The sequence below is a fragment of the Tachyglossus aculeatus genome, chromosome 18, assembly GCF_015852505.1.
Source record: "Tachyglossus aculeatus isolate mTacAcu1 chromosome 18, mTacAcu1.pri, whole genome shotgun sequence".
In the NCBI taxonomy this organism is placed as follows: domain Eukaryota; kingdom Metazoa; phylum Chordata; class Mammalia; order Monotremata; family Tachyglossidae; genus Tachyglossus; species Tachyglossus aculeatus.
In genome coordinates this window covers 16,341,864-16,351,361 of record NC_052083.1, presented here as the reverse complement: position 1 = coordinate 16,351,361, position 9,498 = coordinate 16,341,864, and the positions used below count along the sequence as shown (strand labels likewise).

Here is a 9,498-nt window from a genome sequence, read left to right as displayed (position 1 = left end):
AAAAGTCAATCAATCAATGGTATTCATTGAGCACTTACTACGTGCAGAGCATGGTACTAAGTGCTTGGAGAGTAAAATACAACAGAATTAGTGGCCACATTCCCCTGCCCATAACAAGTTTACATGCAGGTTATGACCAATAGCTCATCCAGCCCAGTATTCTCCTTCCAGTAGTGTCAACACGATAGATGGAGTTCAATTAACCATCAATCAATCATATTTATTGAGAACTTACTATGTATAAAGCACCGTACCAAGCATGTGGGAGAGTACAACACAACAATATAACAGGCATATTCCCTGCCCAGTCAGAGAAGCGGCATGGCCTAATGGATATAAAATGGGCCTGGGAGTCAGAAGGACCTGAGTTATAATCCTGGCTCTGTTACAAGTCTACTGTGTGACAAGGGATAAGTTTCTTAACTTCTCTGTGCCTCAGTCACCCCAACTGGAAAATGGGGATTAAGACTGTGAGCCCCATGTGGGTCAGGGACTGTGTTCAAGTTGATTAGCTTGTGTCTATCCCAGTGCTTAGTACAGTGCCTTGCACATAGTAAGCACTTTAATGAACACCACAGTAATTATTATTATTATTTGGGTTGCAACTGTCAATCATCCCCTGTCCCTAGCCCGGCTACCTCACGTTCACTGTGCTGCCCTGAAGTCTGGGCAAGTCACTTAACTTCTCCATATCTCAGTTAACTCCCTTTAGACTGTAAATTCATCCTGTAGACTGTAAAGTCATTTTGGGAAGGGAATGTGTGACCAACTCTGTGATACTGTACTCACCCAAGCATTTAGTTAGTACAGTGCTCTGCACACAGTAAGCACTCAATAAATATGATTGAATGAATGAATTTAGTACAGTGCTCTTCACACAGAAAGCACTCAATAAATAAGGTTAATTGATTGATTTTTTTTTGATGCATTTGTTGCCCGCAATCCTGACACATTGTTTCCTTTTCTCCCTCTTGGAGTTATGATTGTTCAAGGGATGATCACTACTTTTTGAATTGATGTTTGCTAGGCTATCCTGTCCTCTATAGCCTTCTGCTATATTCTACTATATTTTAGGATTATATATGGCTAAACCATAACAAAACACCCTTCTCTGCTTGTAGATCTTGCAGCTAGTGTCAGCTCCAGGAACTTTGCTATGCTTCATGACTTCAGCTGCAATGGTGATGTCATGAAATTTTTTTATGGTATTTGTTAAGTGCATACTATGTGCCAGATACTGTGCTAAATGTTGGCAGATTGTTCTTCACTGAGCATCATCCTCATTGATGGAAAAATTGTTAAAAAGATCATGGACATAAATGCCATCATTTTATAGTTAACTCTTTTTCTGTGAGAGTATTTTGGTGATCATCATCATGGTATTTACTGAGCGCTTACTGTTCAATGTACTAAGTGCTTATCTGTAGTTACATTCAACTTAGTTCTTGCTTGCATAATTCGATATGGTTAATCTTTGGGATTTGACTACTTGCAATATGTGTTTCTTAGCTGATTCTGTGTTCCATAACATAAGCTTTGATAAGCATTTCTACATGATGATGATGATAATGATGGAAGTAGTATTAATAGCAGTATTTGTTAACTGCTGATCATGTGCTAAGCAATATACTTAGCCCTGGAGTAGATAAAGGATGATAAGATTCAGTCCCTCTCCCACAAGGGGATCATAGCCTAAAAGAGAGAACAGATATTTAATCCTCATTTTGCAGATGACGCAACTGAGGCACACAGAAGTTAAGTGACTTGCACAAGGTCACACAGCAGCCAAGTGGCTGAACATGAAATTGGAACCCAGGTCTGCTGGGTCTCCTACAACATATTCTCTATCAGGAATCTCTTCAAACTGCAGGTGCTGCCAGAACTAAACTCCAGGATTGTATAATGAGAATGATTTGGTGATTAAGGAATTATTTGTAGAGAAACAAGAAATAAATAATCAGTATCTTGAAAAGCTGTGTGACAGACTAAAAGGGTAAAGTACTGAATAGGAAATAACTCACAATATGTTTAATGCTACAAAAAAAACCCATGACCTTTGACAGTTCAGCTCTATTATATGTGCACTCTCATTATACAGGCAGGAATTTATGTGGTTGGAAATTAACAAAGAAACCAAAATTTATTTGAAATAAAACAATTTTGCTTACCAAATTGCCAAATATCAAAGCTGTCATTGAAAAATTGTTTATTCTTATGCCATTCCCCAACATTTTCTTCCAGTTCACAGCTATTTTTTGCAACACAAGAAGCTTTTTTCTGGTTGAATATGTGTCTGAGAATACTGAACTTTTTTTTTCCTTGGTGCTTTACAAGCCAGAATTTTGAAGGCTTTTTGAATTATTTTTTGCCTCTACAATTTCTTGTGCATTAGTGAAATAGTTTATTTAGGTTCCATTTATAAATACTCAGTCCTAATTAAGGACCATATTCTAGAAAATCTCAGTACATGGCTCCTTAAATATAAGCAAACACTTCTGAATACTAATTGTGATGTCCTTTTAAAAAAATTAAAGTATGCAAGAGTCTCAACTCCAGCCCATTGATTTCTTATAAAATATTTGATATGCCACATCACTAGAAATAAATGTGAGCAGACCTGGACAATAATATATAAAAGGATCTTCAAACATATGTCTATACATAAATGTAATTTTCATTACAAATGAAGTATTAATTATAATGCTGACTTAAATGGAAAAAAATGTGGATTGAACTTTCCATTTCATTCCAGTCAAAGGAACCACTGATTGTCGATACCTGATGTATTGCCATAGCATTTTTGCAAGACAGAGACAACTATAACTTTTAATTACTGCTCTACCATTGGGTAAATTAAGGCATAAAGAATCAAATGACTGAACCAAAATCACACGTCATTGTCTGAGACAACAATTGCATTGACAGCAATGAGGAATTTTATCCCAAGCTGACCACTCACCTTCTTACTCCACTTCTTTGGTATTCACTCAGAGGATGCCTGCAGTAATAATTAATAATACTAATTATGGTATTTGTTAGGCACTTACTAAATGCCAGGCACTATACTAAGAGTTGGGGAGGACACAAGCAAACCGGGTTGGACACAGTCCCTGTCCCACATGGGGCTCACAGTCTCAATCCCCATTTTAAAGATGAGGTAACTGAGGCACAGAGAAGTAAAGTGACTTGCCCAAGGCCACACAGAGGATATGTGGGAGATCCAGGATTAGAACCCATGATCTTCTGATTTCCTGGTCCATACTCTATCCACTATGCTATGCTGCTTCTCAATATGCATGCAGTTTCAGGGAATAGAATTTTGTGAATCAAGAAGAGACGCTGTGCCTTCCAGTGTTGTCCCTCACTCCCTTGGTAAGTGATCTAAGCCATCATTTTGTTCCTATATCCCTGACCAACCAAGCTTCCTTTGATTTAGAGCTGGATTAATGCCATTCTGTAAATTGCTTTACTGAGAACAGTCTAAAAGATGTGCCACTTTAGCACCTAAATAAAAATTTCCTTCCCTTTTTATTTGTTTTTATTGCCCCAAAATGGAAGAGCAAAGGTGTGCTCTCCCCAACTACATTAAGGACTGGAGAGAACAAAACACTTGTTTTAACTTCTCTCTTTAGAGTCTCTTAATCCACTGGGTGAATTCCTTGGTCATTGCATTACAGAATTCTGCATCTTCATTTTGATTTTAATTATGCCCATTTGGCTCTCCTGCCTATGATTTTCAAAATACTTCTAGAGATACTTTAAAATATTATCCAATTATGTATATTAAACTCCTCTTTGCTGCATTAGGAGATCAAGTCCTTTCTTATCTCTCTTATTAGAAGGAAAATCATTCAGGTGGCAGAGGCTTGTGAAATAGAATAAACCAAGAGATAGAAGCAAAGCACGTACATGAAGCCAAACCATGAATCAAAGTGTAGAGTAGGGCTGAGATTTTTATATGAAGAGTAGAAAGAAAAGAGAAGATGGAGGAGAGGAAGATAGAGGGGAGAGATGAAAAGAGTGCTCATTATTGATCTCCTACTGGAAAGTGTGAACTGAGTAAACCTTTTTCTTTCTGTTCCTCCTTCTGCAACACAGTAGAGGTCCAGAGGTCTATGAAAAAGAAGTAGTATTTGTTTTTGTCTTGCTGCTCTCCTACTCTCTTGCTACCCAGTCCACACACTTCATCCTCTAATGCTAATCTTCTCACTTTACTTCGATCTTGTCTATCTCACTGCCAACCTCTCTCCCACATCCTACCTCTGGTCCGAAATGCCCGTTCTTCTCATATCAGACAGATAATTGCTCTCCCGCACTTCAAAGCCTTATTGAAGGCACATCTCCTTCAGGAAGCCTTCCCTGACTGAGCCCTCCTCTCCTCTTCTCCCACTCCCTTCTGTGTGGCTCATACTTTCCCCTTCATTCATCCTCCCTCTCTTCCCCACAGAACGTATGTATCTATATATACATAGATTATGTATCTCTCTCTCTCACTCTCTCTCTCTATATATATCTGTAGTCGATTTATTATTTATTTATTTATATTAATGTCTGTCTCCCCCTCTAGACCTTGAGCTCATTGTGTTCAGGGAATGTGTCTGTTTGTTGTTATATTGAACTCTCCCAAGTTCTTAGTACAGTACCTTGCACACAGTAAATGTGATTGAATGAATGCATACAAGTGCTTGGCACATAGTAAGCATTTAACAAATACCATTATCATCATCATCAGTCTTGGGTCAAGAATCTTCCCATCTTCAGTCTTAGTTTTGACATTTTCCAATAGCCAAGAACACCTTCAAGAAGGAAATGAAGAGAAAGCAAAAACAACCATGACATTTGCTTTCCATTGGTAGAAAGTGCTGAGCCAGTGCTTCTGAACTACCTAGAGTGTTGCTGATTATAAGATCCCAGACAAAGAATGTGGCTTTAAACCACAAGGTAGTCTGTTCTGAGAGAAGTTCAGAGAACAGCATTGTTGTTTCTCTGATGAATTTGTTGACCTGGCAGAAGCATTTGGCACCATTAAATGACTTGGACTGTGGCAGCTACTAGGCAAACTTGGCTATCCTGAAAAATGTATGAGAACCCCATGGCTATTCCACAACAATAGGATCAGGTAGGTCATAACTAGGTCATAACTGAATCAATCAATTATTCCCTTAATGGTATTTATTGAGTGCTTACTATGTGACGAATACTGTGCTAAGTGTTTGGGACAGTACAATACAACAGAGTTGGTAAGCATGGCCCCTACCCACAAGGAAATTACAAATGGGCTTTGAAATGGAAACTTGAACTTACAAACGGGGAGGGAAGGAAGTCAGTCTTGTTCTATTATGTCATCCCTCTTTGCCTCAGCTGAAAACAAAGAACATGGAAACTTTTATCAGGATTTGATTCTTATCCTTAGGGAAGCTCTTGCATTTCAATAATCTGTAAGTGTCAATGAAAGTCAATCATTCAGAGATTCTGCTAAACACTAATGACTGTGTCCTGGAAGCACAGACACAAACCATTCGATCAAATGATCAATGGTATTTATTGAGTGCTTACTGTGTGCAGAACACTATATTAAACACTTGGGAGAGTACAATACAACTGGGAAATGCTGATGAAACACCTCAAGATATTGGATATGGTAAATGTATCTCAATGGACTGTTTAATTTTATCTGTTTATTTTCCTAACATTGAATCATTAGATTATGTGCTGCCTAGGTAATAGAATTCAGTGAGAACATTCAACTGCATGTCATTGATGGAGAAAGTTGGCTTTAAGTAAGAAGTACCCATTTCAAATATAACCTCGGTCTTCCACAGAATAATTGTTGTATCATGGTGTTTTGCTGATTCTCAAAAGTAGTTCATAATAGCTATATGTCTTTCTCTGCATGTCTGTGCTTCAAAATTACATTGAGAAATAGCAGTCCTGGAGGACTGTTTCAAGGACTTTCAAGGAGGCTCTTGACCTGTTGAATGGAGGGGCTATACCAGATGACAGAAACAATATCCTCTCTTCCAGTTTCCAGATGCTTCGATGAATCCTCAAGAATCGCTGCAAATAGGTACCATTCACTGTAGCTTGATCTCATCTATCTCTCCACCGACCCCCTCACCCATTTCCCGCTTCTGGCCTGAACTCTCTCCCATTTCATATCTAACAGACCATCATTTTCCCCACCTGTAAAACATTATTAAAATCACAACTCCTCCAACAGGCCTTTCCTGACTAAGCCCTCATTTCCCCTACTCCCTCTCCCTTCTGTATTGCCTATGCACTTGGATCTCTACCTTTAGGCACTTGATATCCACCCCATCCTCATCCCCACAGCAGTTATATATAGATTCATACTGTATTTTAATATCTTTCTATCCCTCTACCCTATATGCTCCTTGTGGGCAGGGAACGTGTTTACCAACTCTATGTTGTATTATACTCTCCTAAGCACTTAGTACAGTACTCTGCACATAGAAAGTGATCAATAAATACCAACTGATTTACATATTAAGAAACTGAGGCACAGAGAAGTGAAGCGATTTGCCCAAGGTCACACAGCAGTTATGTGGCAGAGTCACGATTAGAATACAGGTCCTCTGAATTCCAGGCCTGTGATCTTTCCACTACACCAAGCTGCTTCTCAAATTTTTACTCCTATGCTCCCCAGCACTGAAGAAAAGTGGAAAAAATATAGTGCAAGACTAGGAAAAAAGTGTAATTGGAGATGGTTGAGAGAAATCCCGAGCTCTCCAATCAGGGAGTGCTTCATGGAGAAGTAAGAGGGATTTGTGAGCTGTTTGAGTATGGACTGCTAAGAGCTTGGTGGGCTACCTTAGGAAGGCGACACTGAGGTAAGAAGAGAAATCAGTGTCGAAGCATTATACTAAAGACTCAGGAGAGTAGAATAGAAGAGAATCAGTAGACACATTCCCTGCCCACAAGAATCTTACCAACAAGCAGGATAAACATAAGGGTTATGGGGCTGAGGATAGGGTGGATATCAAGAGCATAAAGAGTATGGATCCAAGTTTGAGTGACTCTGAAAGGAGAGGGATTAGGGGATCATGAGGGCTTAGTCGGGGAAGACCTTTTGGAGGAGATGTGATTTTAATAAGGCTCTGAAGGTGGGGTGAGTGGTGGTCTGTGGCATATAAAGAGAGAAGTGGTTCCAGGCAAGAGGGAGGAGAGACAAAATAGAGGTTGGATTTAGAGGAGTGAAGTGAATGGATCAAGTTGTGTTAAGAAATCAGCGAGGTAAGATAGGAGTGAGAATGCTGATTGAGTGCTTTAAAACTAAAGATAAGGAGTATCCACTTGTTGTGGAAGTACATGGTTACTCGAGGAGAATGGGGGACATGGACTAAAAGGAGAAGGGGGTACATGGGCTGAACATTTTTTAGAAAAAAATATCCAGGCAGCAGTGTGAAGTAAGGACTGGAGTAGGGGAAGATAGGAAGCAAAGAGGACAAGGAGGCTTATGCAGTAGTCAATCAATCAATCAATCAATCAATCGTATTTATTGAGCGCTTACTATGTGCAGAGCACTGTACTAAGCACTTGGGAAGTACAAATTGGCAACACATAGAGACAGTCCCTACCCAACAGTGGGCTTACAGTCTAAAAGGGGGAGACAGAGAACAGAACCAAACATACCAACAAAATAAAATAAGTAGGATAGAAATGTACAAGTAAAACAAATAAATAAATAAATAGAGTAATAAATATGTACAACCATATATACATATATACAGGTGCTGTGGGGAAGGGAAGGAGGTAAGACGGGGGGATGGAGAGGGGGACGAGGGGGAGAGGAAAGAAGGGGCTCAGTCTGGGAAGGCCTCCTGGAGGAGGTGAGCTCTCAGCAGGGCCTTGAAGGGAGGAAGACAGCTAGCTTGGCGGATGGGCAGAGGGAGGGCATTCCAGGCCCGGGGGATGACGTGGGCCGGGGGTCGATGGCGGGACAGGCGAGAGCGAGGTACAGTGAGGAGATTAGTGGTGGAGGAGCGGAGGATGCGGGCTGGGCAGTAGAAGGAGAGAAGGGAGGTGAGGTAGGAGGGGGGCGAGGTGATGGACAGCCTTGAAGCCCAGGGTGAGGAGTTTCTGCCTGATGCGCAGATTGATCGGTAGCCATTGGAGGTTTTTGAGGAGGGGAGTAATATGTGATATGTAATATGTAGTAATATGTGATAGTAATAGTCATGGTGGGATATAAGCACTTGGATCAGAATAGTAACAGTTTGGATGGAGGAGAAAGGGTAGCTCTTGGCAATGTTGCAAAGATAAAACTGACAGGATTTGGCGACAGATTGAATAGGAGGCTGAATGGACAAAAGGCTCGTCAAGAATAAGGCCAAGGTTATGGGCTTGTGAGGCACTGAGGATGGCGGTACTGTCTACGGTGATGGGGAAGTCAGTGAGAGGACAGAGTTTGGGTGAAAAGATGAAGAGTTCTGTTCTCATGATAAGTTGAATGGGTTGCATAAGCAAATTTTGCCCAGTGCTTGAAGAGTGACAGATAGGAAATTAGGGGAAGATGAAGGAAGGAGGTGATCTGGGAGAAACTCCTTGAAGGCAGGGATCGTATATAATAATTCTCTCATACTCTCCAATGTGCTTATACTGTATAATTACAATAATGGCATTTATTAAGTGCTTACTATGTGCAAAGCACTGTTCTAAGCGCTGGGGAGGTTACAAGGTGATCATGTTGTCCCATGGGGGGCTCGCAATCTTCATCCCCATTTTACAGATGGGGGAACTGAGGCACAGAGAAGTTAAGTGACTTGCCCAAAGTCACACAGCTGACAGTTGGCAGAGCCTGGATTTGAACCCATGTCCTCTGACTCCAAAGCCTGTGCTCTTTCCACTGAGCTGCGCTGCAGCATCTTTGCATATCTCCGTGCCTCCAGGCTCGCATTTCTCCAGTCCAAACTTTACTCTGCTGCCCAGGTTGTTTTTCTAAAAAAAAAGATCATTTTTCACTCATCTCCCCACTCCACAAAAACCTTGAATGGCTGTCCTTTCTTCTATCAAGCAGAAACTCCTGACCATCGGCTTAAAGTCACTCAATCAGCTCTCCCTCCTGCTAATCCTCACTCCTCTCCCGCTTCACCCCAGCATTTACGCTCTGCTCCTCTCAAGCTAACCTACTCACTGGACCTCATTCTCATCTATCTCACCATCACCCTCTTCTTGCCTGGAATTTCCTTCCCCTGTACATTTGTCAGCCCACGTCTCCTGCCATCTTCAAAGCCTTTCTAAAATTGCCCCTCCTCCAGGAGGCCTTCTCTAATTAATCTTACTTCTTCCCATCCTTTCTCTTCCCCTACCACCACTTTAACACTTCTGTTTCATCTGTGCATTTGAGTCCTTGTAGAGAAGATGAACATTGAGAAGGTGGCTAGAGTTTTAAGAAAGAGGATGAAATGAACAAAGCAATAGGTGGGGAAGACAATTTTGACAGTATCACTGAGACTCTCCAGGAGGTGAGGCAGAGGT

General features: G+C 40.9%; 1 protein-coding gene across 1 annotated transcript in view; it reads left to right on the top strand.

Moving 5' to 3' along the window:
- Nucleotides 1-6,022: 6,022 nt before the first annotated feature.
- Nucleotides 6,023-9,498, top strand: part of VWC2 (von Willebrand factor C domain containing 2) — a 103,440-nt gene continuing 99,964 nt past the window's right edge. The window contains exon 1 of the mRNA XM_038760345.1: nt 6,023-6,067. The gene's annotated coding sequence lies outside the window, so the exon portion shown is untranslated. The remainder of the gene's footprint in view (nt 6,068-9,498) is intronic.